Genomic DNA, 19,403 nt, shown 5'->3' with positions numbered 1-19,403 from the left:
AGGAAATACAAGTCAAAACCATCATGAGATACCACCTCACACCTGTCAGAATGGCTAAAACTAACAACTCAGGAAACAGATGTTGGCGAGGATGTGGAGAAAGGGGAACCCTCTTACTGGTGGGAATGCCATCTCATGCAATCACTGTGGAAGCTCCTCAAAAGGGTAAAAATAAAACTACCTTATGACCCAAGAATTGCACTACTAGGTATTTATCCAAAGGATACCAAAATGCTGATTCGAAGGGGCACATGCACTCCAATGTTTATAGCAGCAACAAAAATAGCCAAACTATGGAAAGAGTCCAAGGGTCCATGGACTGATGAATGGATAAAGAAGATGTGGTATAGACAGTGGAATATTACTCAGCCATCAAAGAAATAGAAATCTTCCCATTTGCAATGACATGGATGGAGCTAGAGTGTATTAACCTAAGGGAAATAAGTCACTCAGAAAGATAAATACCATATGATTTTACTCATATATGGAATTTAGGAAACAAAACAGATGAACATATGGGAAGGGGGAAAAAAAAGAGAGAGGGAAGCAAACCACAACAGATTCTTGATAGAGAACAAACTGAGGGTTGATGGAGGGAGGGAGGTGGGGGATGGGCTAGATGGGTGATGAGTATTAAGGAGGGCACTTGTTATGATGAGCACTGGGTGTTGTATGTAAGTGATGAGTCACTAAATTCTACTCCTGAAACCATTATTACACTATGTTAACTAAGTAGGATTAAAATTTTTTTTCCATTTCATTTATTTTAGAGAGAGAGAGTGGGAGACAGCACGCACATGAGTGGGTGAGAAGGAAGAGGGAAAGAGAGTGAGAGAGAATCTCAAGCTGACTCCACGCTCAGTGAAGAGCCCAACACAGTGTATGATCCCACAACTTTGGGATCATGACCTAAGCCGAAATCAAGAGTCTGACATTCAACCAACTGAGCCACCCAGGCACCCCTTAACTAACTAGAATTTAAATAAAAATGAGGGAGCACTTGGGTGGCTCAGTCAATATAGCGCCTGACTCTTGGTTTCAGCTTAGGTTATGATCACATGGGTTCACGGGCTTGAGACCCGTGTCAGGCACCATGGTGACAGCAGGGAGCCTGCTTGGGATTCTTTCTCTCTCCCTCTCTCTCCACCCTTCCCCTGCTCGAGTGTGTGCGCACACGCTCTCTCTCCCAAAATAAATAAATGAACTTAAAAAAAAGAAATACATATAAATAAACAATTTGGAAAAAGAAAACTAAGTTCTATTCTAGGACATTAGCAAATCTGATTTTCAAAGATTCCTTTTAAATCTCATCAAAATTAATTTTATATCTTTTTTAAAAAAATTTTTTACACTTATTTTTGAGAGACAGAGTGAGACAAAGCGAGAGTGGGAGAGGCATAGAGAGAGAGGGAGACACAGAATCCGAAGCAGGCTCCAGGGTCAGAGCTGTCAGCACAGAGCCCGACGTGGGGCTCGAACCCACAAACCGTGAGATCATGACCTGAGCCAAAGTCAGACACTTAACCGACTGAGCCACCCAGGTGCCCCAATTTTATGTCTTTATTGTTCTTGATTTTTAGAAAATTTATGGTGGATACTTAGACTCTTTACATAACCATAATTTCATTTGTTTCCTGAGGATTTGATAAATGCAAGGCTGTTATTAAGTGATCTAGGGCTGTGCCCAGATTAATATATCCAATCCTCATAAAAAACCCATAAGGCATTGATATCATTATCTACATTTTACAACATAAAATTGTAAAACATAAAGATTAATAACTATTGATCTCCTTGAAATGTAGCTAGAGTGAACAAGGAACTGAAATTTTGTTTTAATTGTTAAAGATTTTTTTTAATGTTTACTTATTTTTGAGGGAGAGAGAGAGAGAGAGAACAGGGGGAGGGGCACAGAGAGAGAGGGAGACACAGAACTGGAAGCAGGCTCCAGGTCTGAGCTGTCAGCACAAAGCCTGACACAGGGCTCTAACTCACGAACCATAAGATCGTGACCTGAGCCGAAGTTGCACGCTTAACTGACTGAGCCACCTAGGCGCCCCTGTTTTAATTTTTAATTTAAATACAAAAGTGATATAAAATGTTTTCCAATTAAACACAACTTTACAGTTTGGGTATAACTACATTTCTTTTTTTGTTTCAATATACGAAATTTATTGTCAAATTGGTTTCCATACAACACCCAGTGCTCCTCCCAAAAGGTGCCCTCCTAAATACCCATCACCCACCCTCCCCCCCCCCCCCATCAACCCTCAGTTTGTTCTTAGTTTTTAAGAGTCTCTTATGCTTTGGCTGTCTCCCACTCTAACCTCTTTTTTTTTTTTTTTCCCTTCCCCTCCCCCATGGGTTTCTGTTAAGTTTCTCAGGATCCACATAAGGAAATACATTTCACCATAACCACTGAAAATTTAGCATCCAAACTGAAAAGTGCTATAACAATATGTATCAGATTTTGAAAACTCAGTATGAAGATAGGAATGTAAAATATTTCCATTTATTTATATTATTACATGTTGAAATAATATTTTAGATATATTGGTTAATGGATATTATACTTAATTTCAACTGTTTCCTTTTACTTTCTAAACTGTGTACAAAAGAAATTTTTAAATTACACAAGTGGCTTGCATTATATTACCTTTAGATTCAAATACCGTTATATTATGCAGCCTCTCACAGTATGTGGTCTGAAAAAGTCATACTGCCAAATCTCAAGACTTAGTTCTCACCACTCCAAGCGATTGGATTCTCAGGAAAAACTCCCTGCCCTTGTTCACACAGACCTCTCTTCACAAACTCCAATCATATTCCTACTCCTAAAATGTCTTACTGACTAAAATCAATGAAACCATTTCCTACCTTCCTTTGTTTGAAAATCAAGTCTGTGAATAAAATCAAAGGTGTCTGGTGTGTTATTCTACCTAACCACCAGTCTCTTCCTTGACAAAACACACTCTAAAGTCCTTAGTTTATCCTCGAAGAGTTCAACTAGTTCTATTTCTGTACCATCTTTAGGAAAGAAAACAGCACATGAGGAAAATGAATAATTACCAATATGTATATGAATATTAACTGGGAAGGAAAAGGAAAAGCACTGGAAAAGAAGGGGACCCATCCCTATGGTCCTGTTATTAACTGGGAAGGGGCAACCACCTAGGGATCAGGTAAATGGATGGGTCACAATTAGGTCATACAATCTAGAAGGAAAGCAAATATTTTATGTTCTGTAAAGCAAATATATATGACAGAACAAAAAGTAAACACGAACTGACCTTGAACGCGCTGTTAAGTAGCAACACTCTCCTCTACTTCAGGAGGCTTCTCTTGCAGAACTACAAGACCAAGAAGGGACCCTTGAGGTTCTGGACAGGCTAAACAACACACTGTCCACCATCAGACATGACCCATGACCCACCACAAATATATCTAGATGTAATAAGAGATAAATAGAATACTGCTGACTTTTAACAGTGTCACACTTAAAGGCCATACCTATAAACAGCGCTGGAATCTAAGTTCACAGCAGTTTCTAGGGGGCACACTGTGGTTCTGAAAGCAATGACTTCCCCTCTGATGTCTATTTCTTTATAGATAGATCAAACTGGCTCTAAGATGTAAGAACAGAGGAGAATCCAGGGAAACACTTCCAAGTAACCATGGAACCTACAGTGGACCCTGGGTGGGCAACACTCACTTCCCCAATATCCCCTCTGTGTGAAGCACTCCTACAGGTTTACTGGGGAAATTTTAAAAAATCCTACCCACTGCGTTCAAACTTACATTCGGTTACAACCCAGCTGTCACAGGATCACTCGGTCACAGTATCAGACACCTTTCGTCACCGTAGACTGTGTACTGACAGTCCCACTAGCCTTATCGTATACCAGTCTGGGCACTCCAGGGCCTGTCACACACACTCTCACTCACACGCATGCAGGCGTGTGCACTAAGAGTTCACAACGAACTTGTCACAGACAATAACGCCCGAAACCACCGTCGTGCGAGGTTTACGCAAACACCGGGACAAGGCTCCTGGCTCCATCTGCCTTACCCGCGCCCCGGGAGCTTAGGACCTCCATACCGCGAGCTCCTCCCGCAACCCGACCTGGATCACCTTAACTCACCAGGCAAAACCCAACAACCACGAAGATACCGGAAGCGGAACCAAAAGTCGAAGTCCATTCGTGGCCCTGGGGCCTGTGGGAAACGTAGTCCAACACTAAAAAAAATGTTCTGGTTTTCGAGCGCGGCAGAGTACAACCGTCGCGAATGCCACGTCACGCCCCCGAAACTCCTGAGAGTTCCGGGTGGGCTGATCTTTCGTCCTCCGCGGAAGGTTGCCAGTGGCGGTTCTTAAAACACGAAAGAGCCGGGTGATGGTTTCGTGGGAGCGAGAGGTCTTTGCATGAACTAGAGCCCAAGCCGAGAAAGTAATCGGAAACCTGAGCAGGGAGGAAAGTAAAGGGAAGCGGAAGCCTGCCAGAGGCGGGGCAAGGAGGAAAACGGAGGCAGCCTGAGTCTGGGAAGACCGGGAGAGAACCGGAAACCCTAACCCAGGAGCGTTGAGGGAATCGGATCCAGGTTGAGGAGGGCCCGGGAGGCAAACGAATCCGTGCTGAGGGATGTCGGGCCGAGAAGGGCTGAGGAGGGTACTGCAGTTCGGGCAGGAAGGCTGAGGTGAGAAACGGGAGCCGGTGCCTGTCGAGGTTTCTCTTCACTCAGGCCTGTGTGTGCGGGACCCCGTGGTCGTGAACCAGAGATGACGAGTTTTGTCAGTTTTTGCCCCTTGAGAAAGCCCCAGCACCCAGAATGGCGTCTGGCATATAGCAGACGCTGGGTATGTGTATGCCTGCCCTGGTGTGTATTTTATACCATCGCTGCCAGGAAGTTCTCTCGTGTCCTTTTCCAGTCTCACAGCATAGACAGCCAAAGTTCTTTTTTTTTTTTTTTTTTTTTTTTTTTTTTTTTAAGTTTTTGAGAGAGAGAGAGAGCGCGCGAGCGGCGTAGGGGCAGAAAGAGGAGACACAGAATCCTTAGCAGGCTCCAGGCTCTGAGCTGTCAAGACAGAGCCCCACGGGGGGGGGGGGGGGGTCGAATTCACAAACCATGAGATCATGACCTGAAGCGAATTGGGAGGCTTCACCTAGATGCCCCCGCAATAGTTCTGATATACATGCCCACATTTTAGTTCTGTCAGTTCTGCAATTCTCTTTTTCACATCCTAGTTTTGTAAGGTTTATTAATGTGTAGTTCATTCTTTTCATTTCTGAACAACATTCAATTGTGTGAATGTCACAATTTGTGTATGCATTTTTCTCTTGGTGCACATTTGTTGTATTTCCAGGTTTTACATATTATGTATAAAGCTGGCATGTTTCCATTTCTCCTGGGGTAATACCTAGAAGAAAAAAAAGCTGGGTAATAATTCAGTTTACATTTAACTGTATAAAAAGTTGATAAACCTTGCAGAATAATTAGTTGTTAGTGACTTGTGTTTGAGGCTCTATGTAACTGTGGAGTAAGTGGTTTTCGAGTTTGATTTGCTGTCTTGTATGGAATTATGAGATGGACTTAGCGGAGTTATGAATGTGATGTAAGATCCTATGGGATTGTGGCTTTGTGAAGTGGGTGAGACATAGGAGACCCAATGAGTATGTACCAACTCTTATTTATCGTGATTTTGTGTACTTACTCAACGCCATGGTGACTATTAATTTAGATCACTATGTAAGTGGTATTGACTACTGAGAAACACTATGTATCTAGTAAGGTATGTGTCATTTTGATTCTGCTTATGGAATTATGACTGTTTCTAATCAAGTAAAATAGCAGTATAGAGATATCCAAAGGGAATGAAAACAGGATATCAAAGAAATCTGCATTCCCATATTCACTGTAGCATTCTTCACAATAGCCAAGACATGGAATCAACCAAAGTGTCCACTGATGGATGAATGAATAAAGAAAAAGTGGTGTATATATACACAATGGAGTATTTATTCAGCCTTTAAAATGAAGTAAATCTGGGGAGGATGGATGGCTCCATCAGTTAAGCGACCGACTTCAGCCCAGGTCATGGTCTCACAGTTTGTGGGTTGGAGCCCTGCATTGGGCTCTATGCTGACAGCTGGGTGCTTGGAGTCTGCTTCGCATTCTGTGTCTCCCTCTCTCTGCCCCTCCCCAACTTGTGCTCTGTCTCTCTCTCTGTCTCTCAAAAATAAATAAACGTTAAAAAAATTTTTTAATGAAGTAAATCCTACCATTTGTGACCACCTGGATGGACCCTGAGGGCATATGCTAAGTGTCTTCTCTGGAAAGACAAATATTGTATGATCTCTCTTACATGCAGAATCTTTTTTTAAAAAAGTCATTGAAATAGTAGAATGGTGGTTGCCATGGGGTTACGAGGGTAGGAGAAATGGAGAGGTGTTGGTCAAAGGATACAAAAGATAAGTTCTGGAGAATCTAAGGTACAGTGTGGTGACTACAATGAACAATACTGTGTATTATGTACTTCAAAGTTGTTAAGAGATTAGATCTTAAATGTTATCACCACAAAACCAAAAAAGATAATTATATGAGAGGATGGAGGTGTTAACTAACTTTATGGTGACAGTCATTTCATAGTGTATACACGTATCACATCATTACATGGTACACATTAAACTTACACATTATTTTTATAAAAAAGAATTGGTAAGTAAGAGGTAAAATTACAGGTGATAGGATTATATACCTGGAATGCCATATTAACTAATTCTAATGTGTTGAAATGACCAGGATTCAATAGGTAGCACACAAGAAAAATACTTCTTATCTCTGTACTTCTTTTAACAGATCGAGGGATTTCTCCCTCCCCCGCCCCGTTCCTAGATGAAATCACGGGTGATTTAATAACTTTTCAGACATTCTGAGTCAAGGAAAAGTATCTGAAATACTCATCACAAAGACAGTCTTATTCTCTAATAAAAATATTTACTATAAAAATCAATATTTGAAAGTTCATATAAAGGAAAATTTTTTTTCCATATGACTGGAGCCTATAGCGTAGAAAACTACATAATCAGTTTCTCCTCTATTACTCAAACCTTTATTATTGAGTAGTTAATATTTAACAATGATTTTTTTTAATGTGGAGGATGTTTATTTTTTTAATGTTTATTTATTTTTGAGAAAGAGAGGGAGAACAAGCAGGGAAGGGGCAGAGAGAGGTGGGTACAGAGGATCCGAAACAGGCTCTGTGCTCATAGCAGAGAGCCCAATGTGGGGCTCGAACTCATGAACTGGGAGATCATCACCTGAGCTAAAGTTGGACACTTAACCGATTTAGCAACCCAGGTGCCCCTAACATAATGATTCTTTTTTTTTTTTTTAATGTTTATGTATTTATTTTGAGAGAGTGTGGGAGAGGGGCAGAGAGAGAGGAGAAAAGTGAGAATTCCAAGTAGTCTCCATGCTGTCAGTGCAGAGCCAAATGTGGGGTTTGAACTCACGAACCATGAGATCATGACCTGAGCTGAAATCAAGAGTCCAATGCACTTAACCGACTGAGCCACCCAGGCAACCCCTAACATAATGATTCTTAATACTTAATAGTAAATGTTTACTGCTGAACTAGGCAGATTTAACCAAGTTATTATGGAAACTTTTAAGGGAAGTGGGATTTTACATGGCTACTTTTGCCTCTCTTCTCTCTCCCTTTTCACTTTCCTAACAAAGTATCCAAAAGAAAAAAGGTCCTCTCTTGCAAATCTTAAAGAAATACCTCAGGTGAGATGTTGTTTCTTCTCTCTTTTCTGAAATATTCTTTTCCCCTCTAGCATTTATGAGCATTTTCCTATCTTGAAACTTCCCGGAGATAGTATTCCCTTTCAAGAAACTGGTCATTTCCTTTTATTCTCACCAGATAAACCTCTGCCTTCTCCAAGTTCTTCTAATTTTAAATACTGTTCACTTATTGAGTATTTCACTCAGCATCTCCTTTCTCATGCCCACAAACATACATTCTCTTGAATTAAGTAACTATATATTCCTTGAATGAACCAATCTTACCTAGACAGTGATTTGATGTCTAAGTAGTGAGTGTGTAGGAGAGCCCATACAAGGGAAAGACTTCATCATGTCCACAGACCTTGGTTTTTCAGTAAAGGTGGAGGTAAAATCAGATTACAATATTAATATATGCATTATTATATTTTATTAATATGTATTGCTAATTATTGTATTAATATGTATTATTATTGTGTACATATTAATACATGTATTAATAATATATTAATATATGGTGAGAAGGGAGGTCCCATATCACAGTGTCCTTCTTCCTCTCCAGCTCACCCTTCTGGATCATGTTTCTCCTCTCCCATGTAGTCATATGCCAGGAATGCCTTGTCCCGTTTATATGCCTCCACTCTATAATAGGCACCAAAAGTATAGAAGTAACCTAGGGTTGAAAGAGCAGATGGGAAAGCCTGCTTTCTATACACAAAGCACTGGAGAAGAGAAAGGACAAGAGGAGCGGGTCCATGATGACAAGAGCCTACAGATAGAATAGCCCTTGAATCTCAGTAAAAGAAGGAATAGTGTCCGAAGCCTTCCTTTGGACATAAATTCAATACTATCCACCCTTTTCTTTCATAGACTCACTGGAGAATTTCTAAAGGATGTACATTGGCAAGAAGGAAGTTAAACCTGGAAAGACTGAATGAGATAAAATCGGTAACTGTTGGAAAATGTAAGCATATACTAAACAATAATTATTAATTTTAATGGCATTTCAAAACAAATTAGATTAAAATCACCAGATAACAATAGAAAAAAAGTACTTAAAGCATTCTAAAGTGTTTCTGGAGATGCCCACTAATTACAAATCAAAGATACAAGTTAAAAATTTAAGGGTACCCTATAAAAGAAATAGAATAGTTTTTAATCCAGTAGAAAAGGGGAATAAAGAAAACATGATCCAACAGAAATCAAAGTGTAGCATAAGAAGTATAAGCTTGATTAAAAAGAAACTGGGGAGATGGGATATGGAGCTAAAAGGAGGCCTGGCAACAGCTCTTGGAAGATAAAGACTCAGTAGAATAGCATGTCACTTGTTGAGGCTAAAGTGCAGTGTCCTTGCCTTTCTTAGTCTGTGTATTTGGAAAAATAAACCCAAATGCTGACTGCAGAGAAGAAGACGAAAGAGAATTGGTTAAATATTCAGGCCTTTCACCTTCCAGTCCCTGCCTTCCCATTACTGCCAGTTTGGAGGTTTATGGGGGCTAAAGGATGAATATGAAGTTTTTGTATAATTTGATGTAGAAACGGGCTACCTCCTGGCCAGCAGATATTCCCAGATTCAAGCTCATGTGGAGACAGTCAGTTACAGGATAATGTTCATGAGTTCTGGGGTCAAACAGATCTAGATTCCAGTCTCCACGTGCACCATTTTTAGTTGTATCCCTATTTTTATTTTAATATCACTGAGACTCATTCTCTTCAGATAAAGTATGAAGATAGACATGCCAGTGCTCTACCTACCATGTCTAAACGAAGGGATATTTACAAAGTATACAAAGGAGTTTATAAAGAATATAAAGTGCTTGTAATGTAGTCATTCAGTAAATTAGTGTTTTTCCACTTGTATCACACAAAACTAAAATTAAAAATAGCTGGAAAACTGTATAGCATAAGGCAACTATGCACACCCAAAGAGATTAATATGAATTCCTGCTAATTGATTACTTTTAATCACATTGACATGCCCCCTTTGTTTATTCTTTAGCAGTGGCAACATGGGAGGTTGAGTTTTTGTGGGTAGTGAGAGCCTGGATCCTCACTGGATCCATCACTGGATATGATGGTTAATAATACACAGCTCAGTTCCCAACTGCGTCAGTAACTATGGATCTGTAAACAACATCTTACATTTACCCTATGTCTTCTGAGTATCAGTATATATGGTTTCTTAATTTACATGCCACATTGTTTAGGATGCTCAGATGTTCCTCATGAGGCAGAAGAGGTAACAGTGAGAAATTAGGCAAAGACAGGATTGTGCAAGATGGAAAGTGAAATGTCATCCTGATTGCAAACATTATATGCTCTGCATTACATTGTGTCTTAACAAAGTTATCTTCTGCAGGGGCACCTTAGGTGGCTCCATTGGTTAAGCATTTGACTCTTGGTTTCAGCTCAGGTCATGATCTCATGGTTCATGAGATGGAGCCCCATGTTGGGCTCTGAGCTGACAGCACTGATGCTGCTTGGGATTTTCTCTGCCCCTCCCCCCACTCACACATGTGCATGTGCTCTTTCTCTCAAAATAAGCATTTATTTATTAGTTATTTTTAAATGTTTATTTTTGAGGCGGGGGGGGGGGAGACACAGAATCCGAAGCAGGCTCCAGGCTCTGGGCTGTCAGTGCAGAGCTCTACGTGGGGCTCGAACCCACAAACTGACATCGTCTGATCTGAAGTCAGACGCTTAACCGACTGTGCCACCCAGGTGCCCCCAAATAAATAAACATTTTTAAAAATTATCTTGTGCACTTTCCATTTCCTTATATTTTGAGCTTTCCAGTCCTGTTTTGTATTACAATGCAAACAAGTTAATGTCTTAGCCTAAGAAGGGAGACCCACCTAATGAACAGTAGTAAAAAATAATCTTAGAAAAATAGGAAGGCCATGTCCTCCCTCTCCCTGTGGAGCTGCAGAGGAATTAATACCATTCTTTGTCATAAAATTTATTTCAAAGAAACTGATATAATAAAGTGTTAAATTGAGAACATTAAATGAATATTAGCCTCGCTCTCCTGTCCCTTACTTTCTAAATCTGTAAACCTATTAGTTATTTATTTCATTATTTGCTGCCCAGGTAATAATGTTTAAACTGTCATCTGTGTTTTATTGAAAGCCATAAATAGTTAAAATATTTTTATGTTAAGGGAATTCTGTTTATTTTCTTTATGCATAAAGGTATAATAAAATCCCAGGACCTTTAGCCAATAGCGAAATGGAAAGCAAAATAATAAGATACTACACACAAGGATGTGCTAGAATCAAATATAAAGGTAATGAGTATTGGCAAGGACATGGGGAAATCAAAACTCATACACAACTAGACAATATAAAATGGTGCAGTTACTGTGGAAAAGAATCTGGCAGTTCCTCAAATGGGTAAACATAGATCCACAATTCCACCCCCATGTATATAATCAAGAGAAATGAAAATATATGTCCACATAAAACATGTACGTATGTTCACAGCAGCATTATTCATAACAGCCAAAACATGGAAACAACCCAAATATCCATCAACTGATGAATGGATAAACAAAATGTGGCATACCCATACAAGGTAACATTATTCAACAATAAAAAGAAATGAAAAGGATACGTGCTATAACTTGAATCTTCAAAACTTTATGGTAAATAAAAGAAACTAGTCACAAAGTACCGCATGTTGTATAATTCCTTTTACAGGAGATATCCAGGAAAGGTAAATATGTAGACAAAATGAATTAATGTTTGCTTAGTGCTGGAGCATATTAAGGGGTACTTAACTAATAAGGTCAGTTGATATTTTTCATACCTATGTATACAGTGTATACAAATTTTATATGAAAAAGCCCTAAAATACAGTAAAATAATGAGAGGTTGCGAAGTATTCATGAGACCAAACATTCAAAACTATTTCCCCTTCTCTTGCTCTCTTTTTCCCACCAACTAGGAGTGACAGTACCTAGAGCTGCAATAGGTCAGCCCTTCTATATTCCCGGTTTGCCTATTCCTCCCTCTTTAATTTCCACATTGAGGCAGGAAAGAAAGTGATGCAATATACAACAGATATTCTATCATAAAGCCCAAATGAATGTTGTACTTTTGAACAAGTTTTAAACCATGAAGCCAAACAGTAGTTTCCCAGAATCAAACCTTGTATCCTTTTTACTTTTAAAAAACATCTTTATTATTTTTTTTTTCTTTTTTGGTCCATTTACACCCCTAACTGGTCTTTGTAGCCATGGAATATCTCAAGCCCTACTTCTATCTTTTCTTGAGGACATCCTTCTCCTCTGACATTTTCCTAAGCAGATGAATGCAGAAATAACAATATATTATCTAAAATGTCTTATTTGCCAACAGAAAATTTATAAGACATGCAAAGAAACTACAGAATATGACTCCTGCTTTGGCAAAAAGAAAAAGAGACTGCCTAATAGAGCAACCAGATGTCAGATTTAATAGACAAAGACTTCAAAGAAGCCATTATAAATATATTCAAAGAACAAAAGGGAATCATGATTAAAGAAATAGTGGCAATGCTACATCAAGTAAGGTGTGGCAATAAAGATAGAAAAAAATTTTTGAGTAGGCTCCATCCCAATGTGGGGTGTGAATTCACAACCTTGAGATCAAGAGTCACATGCTGTACCAACTAAGCCAGCCAAGTACCACAAAGATAGAAGATGGAAATCCTAGAATTGAAAATTTCATTAGAAGCGTTCAAAAGATTTGAATTAGCAGAAGAAAGAATTAGCAAACTTGAAGATAGGTCATTAGTGAGTATACAGGTTGAAGCACAGAAAAAATAATAAGGAAAAATGAACAGAGAAATGTGGGGCACTAGTGAAGTGCACCATTATATGCATAACGGGAATACCAGAATGAACAGAGAGGTTTCAAAAAAAAAAGCATTAAAAAAACTTCAAAACTTCCCAAATTTATTGACAATAATAATGAGAGTTTAGCTAAGCTATTATTATTAGCTATTATTTACTCATTAGCTAAACTAATATTGCTGCTTTGGCATACATTTCGTTTGGTTAAGTGTCTTGCCAAAATCTTCAACTGACACTAACCCCCTCATATAAGCACATACCCTAGGTAGCAGCCTGCAGAGTCACAGCAAATGAAAGTTCCTGATATGATTTCCCAACAGCCTTCTGATCAAGTCTCCTCAGGCTACCAGCATCTGTATGTGCCCCTTAGATAAGACTCCTGTGGGAGTCTTACTAAAATACTATTCTTTTGGTTTGTATTGACCAATCCAGCCCCAGCCCAGGAACCATAAAGAACTCCACTGTAATAAAGCCATGTCCCCATGTTGTACTTTCTCTGTCTGCACTCTGCCTTGACCTTCCCATCTGGCCTCTTGTGTACTTCCTCCAAGACATGTAATGCACTTCTCCATTTCAATTTCTCCTGTGTTCTGTTGTTGAACCATGACTCCCCATCCAGCAGTCTGTGCTCCAGTAAACAAATGTTCGTTTAATAGTCATCATAATTTATGTGTCCACGAAGTTCAACAAATTCAAAGTAGTAGAAACACAAAGGAATCCACCAACATATCAGGGTAAAAATGCTGAAAACAAAGCAAAGAAAACGTCTTTAAAGCACCAAGAGAAAAAGAACTCATCACTTAAAAGGGAGCCCCAACTAGATTAATGGCTGACTTCACATCAGAAACAATGGAGGCCAGAAGGGAGTGGGGAGACAAATTCCAAGTCCTGAAAGACAAATGCCTTTTAACCAAGAATCCTACACCCAGCCAGAGTGGCTTTAAAAAATGAAAGCTAAGGGCACCTGGGTGGCCCAGTCAGTTGAGTATTTAGCTCAGGTCATGATCTCAGTTTGTGAGTTCAAGCCCCGCATTGGGCTCTGTGCTGACAGCTCAGGGCCTGGAGCCTGCTTCACATTCTGTGTCTCCCTCTCTCTGTCCCTCCCCTGCTTGTGCTCTTGCTCTGTCTCTCTCTCTTTCTCTCTCTCTCTCAAAAGTAAATAAAAATTAAAAGCGTTTTTTTTTAATGAAGGCTAAATAAAGCCTTGTTTATTCCAAGATAAACAACTGAGAGGCTTTGTCACCAGCTTTAAGAGATTACTAATTTCTTCAAGCTGAAAGCAAATGACCCCTAATTGTAATTTTGATATACATTAAAAACAGCACCTGTAAAAGTAACTGTGTAATTATAAAATACAATACAAATGCACATTTTTCTACTTTGTTGTCTTATGTTAAAAGCATTTCTATAAAACATGTAAATAATGTGTTAGAAAAATAATATAAAATGTTAATATGTAATATTACTATACTGGTAACAGCACAAAAGAACAAAAGAGGTGGGAGGAAACAATGCTGCTGTAGTAGGGAGATAAGGAAATGAGCCCAGATGGTTACTCAAAACCACAGGAACAAATAAGAACCAGAATAATAAGAAAATACAACAAAATCTATAAATCTATACATATTCTATTAGCTTTAAAACACAATTATAGAAAGTAATGATCATAGCAAGGTATTGTAGAGTTGTAACACAGATGTAGTATGTAGAGATATAGACACAGATGTAGTAAAACAGTAATACATCAAAAATGGAGAAAAGAGAATAAACCCATAGGGAGTCTAACATTTCTGTCTTATTGGATTTAAGTTAGCATAAATCTGAAACTGCTTCTGATAAGCTCCAGAACAAGATTTATGTAATCAAAACTAAATAACTAGAGGCGCCTGCGTGGCTCAGTCGGTTGAGCGTCCAACTTCGGCTCAGGTCATGATCTCATGGTTCGTGAGTTCGAGCCCCACGTTGGGCTCTGTGATGACAGCTCAGAGCCTGGAGCCTACTTCAGATTCTGTGTGTCCTTCTCTCTCTGCCCCTCCCCACTCATGCTCTGTCTCTCTCTCTCTCTCTGTCAAAAATAAACATTAAAAAAATTTTTTGATAAAAAAACTAAATAAAACAATATAGCAAGAAGTCACTGGATACATCAAAATATTACAAAGTATTCACTTAAAGGATGTGGTAAATTAGAAATAGAGGAAGAAAAAGGACATAATAGACATAGAAACCAAATGTACAATAGCAGACAAGAATCCAACCTTGTTACCACTATTCATCTAACTGGGGAGCTTTTTAAAAAGAGAGAAGAAACAGCAGCAGACACACTCCTGGTGGCCTGGAAAAAAAAAAATCATACAACCATGTTGTGAGCTATGGTTGGGGCTATGTGGCTAGTACCTCAGGGTGACCTCTAGGAGATGAAAATGACACTGAGTCAACAGCCAGCAAGAAAATGGGAACTTAGGGCACCTGGATGACTCAGTCAGTTAAGCATCTGACTCCTGATCTCAGCTCAGGTCATGATCTCACAGTTTGTGAGATCGAGCCCCATGTTGGGCTCTGTGCTGACAGTGCAGTGCCTGCTTGGGAATCTCTCTGTCCCTCTCTCTCTGCCCCTACCCTGTACATGCTCTCTCAAAATAAATAAATTAAAAAAAAAAAACCATAATTTTAAAATGGGACCTCAGTCACACACCTGAAGGGAACTGAATTGTGCCAACAACCCAAGTGAGATTGGAAGAGAATCTCTACCTCCAGATGAAATCACAGCCCCAACAAGCACTGGTTTTCAGCCTTCTGAGAACCCATATATATGTACTATCCCCAGACTTCTGACAGACTGAAACAAAAATGAGTATTATCAAGATAAATTTGTGGTAATTTCTTGTGCAGCAGTAGAAAATAAATACATTATCCAATCATTGAACTAACTATTGGCCATCCTTGTCAGAAAGGTGGATCACAAACAGTTCACATTCACTTGGGATGGAGATTTTGCGTCTAAAAAAATTTTTTTTAATGTTTATTTATTTTTGAGAGAGAGAGACAGCTCAAGCGGGAGAGGGGCAGAGAGAGAGGGAGACACAGAATCTGAAGCAGGTTCCAGGCTCTGAGCTATCAGCACAGAGCCTGACATGGGGCTTGAACCCACAAACTATGAGATCATGACTTGAGGCAAAGTTGGATGCTTAACCAACTGAGCCACCCAGGTGCCCCTGGATATTACACATTTTTATTCTGGCTCTACAACTAAATTATTTTAGCTTCCTTCTGTCATATTTCAAAGAGATCTGGACCAGTTGGACATCCCACAGACTACATACTGGTCCACTACATGACTGAAATCATCCTAATCAGACTGGTTTAGCAAAAGATAGTAACCAGATTGGAGGGTTTGGTAAAACACAACAAAACAGATAAGTATTATGAAGATTAAAATGTCATCACAGCAGTGATAATATTGGGGTTATAGTGGTTTGAGGCATTCCAGAATATTCCCTCTGAAATAATGGATACAGTATTGCATCTTGCACTTCCCACCATCAAGAAGCATTAATGACTGGTTGGCCTCTTTGGATTTTAGATGTGGCAGATTCCACAACCAAGGAAACTCCACAATAGGAAACATGCAATGTAGACCTCTCTGGTTCTGGAGCATGCCATGCCATCTTCAGAGAAGAACTATAAAACTTTTGAAAACATTAAGAAACAGCAAACATGACCATGATCCACCAGCTTCTTAATGAAATTTTTAGTCCTCAACAAAAACTAGTATCATCTATGGACAAATTCTTTACTTTTTCTTCACAATTGGCTGCCTTTTCTTTTTCTTGCCTGATTGCTCTAGCTAGAACTTCTAATACTGTGCTTAATAGAAAGATCAAAAATGGGCATCTTAATATTCCTCCTGATCTTACAAGGAAAGCTTTCAGTCTTTCACTATTGAATATGATGTTAGCAGCAGGTTTTTCATATAATGGTCCTTACCATGTTGAGGAAGTTTCCTTCTGCTTTTAATTTAATTATGGTTTTGTTTTGTTTTTTAACCATGAAAGGGTGTTGAATTTTGCCATATGCTTTTTCTGCATCAAATGAGGTAATCATGTATTTTCCCACATTCTATCATGTGGTATATTATATTTGGTTTTCACATAATGAACAATCCTTGTATCTTATGAATAAAAACCACTTGTTCATGGTGTACAATCCTTTTAATATCCTGCCAAATTTGATTTGCTAGTATTTTTATGACAGATTTTACAATATTCCTAAGTATATCACTCTATAGTTTTCCTTTTTTGTAGTATCTTTGTCCTGGCTCTTTGACAAATCAAGGTAATGCTGGCTTCATCAAATGAACTAGGAAGTATTTCCTCCTTGATTTTTCTGAAAGAGTTTGAAAAGGACTAGTGTGAACTCTTCTTTGGTAGAATTCACCAGTGAAGCCATTTGGTCCTAAGCTTTTCTTTTTTGAAAAATTTTTGATTACTGATTCAATCTCCTTGCTGGTTATAGTGCTATTCATATTTTCTATTTCTTCATGAGTCCTATTTGGTGGATTGGGTGTTTCTAGGATTTTGTCCATTATATCTAGGTGATCTAATTTGGTGTTATACAACTGTTTATAGCATTCTATTACAATAGTATTTATTTTTGTAAAATCAATAGTAATGTTCCACTTTCTATTGAGTAACATCTTTTTCTTAGTCAATATAATGGTTTTGGGGGCACCTGCATGGCTCAGTTGGTTAAGCATCCAACTCTTCTTGATTTCAGCTCAGGTCATCATCTCATGGTTCATGGGTTTGAGCCCCGTGTTGGGTTCTGTGCTGACAGTGGGGAGCCTGCTTGGGGTTCCCTGTCTCCCTCTCTCTCTGTCCCTCCCCACTCCTCTCTCTCAAAAATAAAATAAACACCATATATGTATATTGTTTTCCTATTTCTATTTCATTTATCTTTGCTCTAATCTTTATTATTTCCTTCCTTCTGCTAGTTTGGGTTTAGTTTGTTCTTTTTCTGGTTCCTTAAGGTGTTAAAGTTAAGTTGGTGATTTGAGATCTTTAAAAAAATTGTTTTAATGTTTATTTATTTTTGAGAGATAGAGCACAAGCAGGGGATAGGCGGAGAGAGAGGGAGACACAGAATGCAAAGCAGCCTCCAGGCTGTGAGCTGTCAGCACAGACCCCAATGTGGGGCTCAAACTCACAAACTGTGAGATCATGACCTGAGCTGAAATTGGACGCTCAACCAACTGAGCCACCCAGGTGCCCCTGAGATCTTTTCAATGTATGTGTATGTTTCCCATTGTATGCTTTGTTATAGTAATAATTTTATATAATTATTAGAAATGAAATATAATTATAAATAATTATATATATTACAATTTGGAGTATTCTGTTTTCATTTTCTTACATCCCAAAGTATTTTCTAATTTCCCTGGTGATTTCTTCCTTGACCCATTGGTTGTTTAAGACTGAGTTAATTTTTATATATTTGTGAATTTTCAAACTTTCCCTTGTTACTGATTTCTAGTTTCTTTCTGTTGTATGATTATAAACTTTAAAAATGTATTAAGACTTAATGTGGCCTAATATATGGTCTATCTTGGAGGTTGTTTAATATGCACTGGCGAAAAATGTGTAATATCCTGTGGCAGGTAGAGTGTTCTGTATATGTCTGTTAGGTCTAATATACTGTTACCAAAATTCTGTTTCTTTATTAATCATCTGTGTGATTGTTCTGTCCATGAGTGGAAGTGGATATTGATGTCTCCAATTATTATTACAGAAAGCTCTATTTCTCTTCAGCTCTCTCAATGTTTCTGTCACATATTATGGGGCTTTGTTGTTTGGTGCATATAGATTTATGTTTGTTATATCTTCTTAATTTACTCTTTTATCAATATATAATGAAATTCTTGTCTTTTAACAATTCTTTTTTTTATTTTTTTGAGAGAGAGCAAGAAGGCACAAGCGAGCAAGGGACAGAGAGAGAGAAGAGGAGCTCTCCAGAAGCAGGGTTCGAGCTCATCCGAAGTAGGGTTTGTGCTCACCTGAAGCGGGGGTTGAGCTCACCCGAAGCAGGGCTCAAGCTCACCCTATGCGGGACTTGAACTCACGAGCCATGAGATCATGACCTGAGCCAAAGTCAGATACCTAACCGACTGAGCCACCCAGATGCCTATCTTGTAACAATTCTTAAATTAAAATGTATTTTGATTGATTTAGTAAAGGAACACCTTCTACCTTTTACTATTTGCATGGAATGTCTTTTTCTGTCTTTCATTTTTAACTTATTTGTGTCTTTTTTCTTTTTATTATTGTAAAATATGCATAAAAGTTACCTTTTCTACATTTCTAAGGAGTAACTGACAAATATATATACTTAGAGTGTACAATGTGATGATTTGATATGCATATACATTATAGGATGATTATGAATATAACACATCCATCACCTCACATAGTTAATATAGTTAACTCTAAAATTTACCATTTTAAGTGTATAATTGTAACATTAAATACATTCACATTTTTGTACAACCACCATCCATGTCAAAAACTCAAGAAAATCCATACCCATTTAACAAGAACTCCCCATTCCCCTCTCCCTCAATCCCTAACAACTATCATTCTATTTTCTATCTCTATGAATTTGACTACTCTAAACACCTCATATAAGAGACATACAATATTTGTCCTTTTGTGACTGGCTTCTTTCACTTAGTATAATGTCTTCAATAATACTCCACTATTTACCACATTAGTCAAAAATGTGTATAAACATT

At 38.5% G+C, this 19,403-nt stretch overlaps 1 protein-coding gene and 1 long non-coding RNA gene across 6 annotated transcripts in view; one reads left to right on the top strand and one right to left on the bottom strand.

The window, feature by feature from the left end:
* Window positions 1–4,336, bottom strand: part of ZNF260 (zinc finger protein 260) — a 74,504-nt gene extending 70,168 nt beyond the window's left edge. Inside the window, exons 1-2 of one of the 5 annotated variants that reach the window (XM_036064250.1) lie at window positions 4,143–4,336; window positions 3,291–3,350 (exon numbers count right to left, since the gene is read on the bottom strand). The gene's annotated coding sequence lies outside the window, so the exon portion shown is untranslated. Of the gene's footprint in view, window positions 1–3,290; window positions 3,351–3,798 lie in introns of all 5 variants that reach the window. The other 4 variants (XM_032591452.2, XM_030297980.1, XM_036064252.1 and 1 more) reach the window with 4 other exon arrangements.
* A 3-nt stretch (window positions 4,337–4,339) lies between these two features.
* LOC116737808 lies at window positions 4,340–18,731 on the top strand. Its single transcript, XR_004343002.1, has 3 exons — window positions 4,340–4,695; window positions 8,656–8,749; window positions 18,570–18,731. It is a non-coding gene; the product is annotated as an uncharacterized LOC116737808 (long non-coding RNA).
* The last annotated feature ends 672 nt before the right edge of the window (window positions 18,732–19,403 follow it).

Source organism: Lynx canadensis, chromosome E2 (genome assembly GCF_007474595.2).
Source record: "Lynx canadensis isolate LIC74 chromosome E2, mLynCan4.pri.v2, whole genome shotgun sequence".
NCBI classification, from domain to species: Eukaryota; Metazoa; Chordata; class Mammalia; order Carnivora; family Felidae; genus Lynx; species Lynx canadensis.
This window is presented reverse-complemented; position numbering and strand designations above follow the sequence as displayed.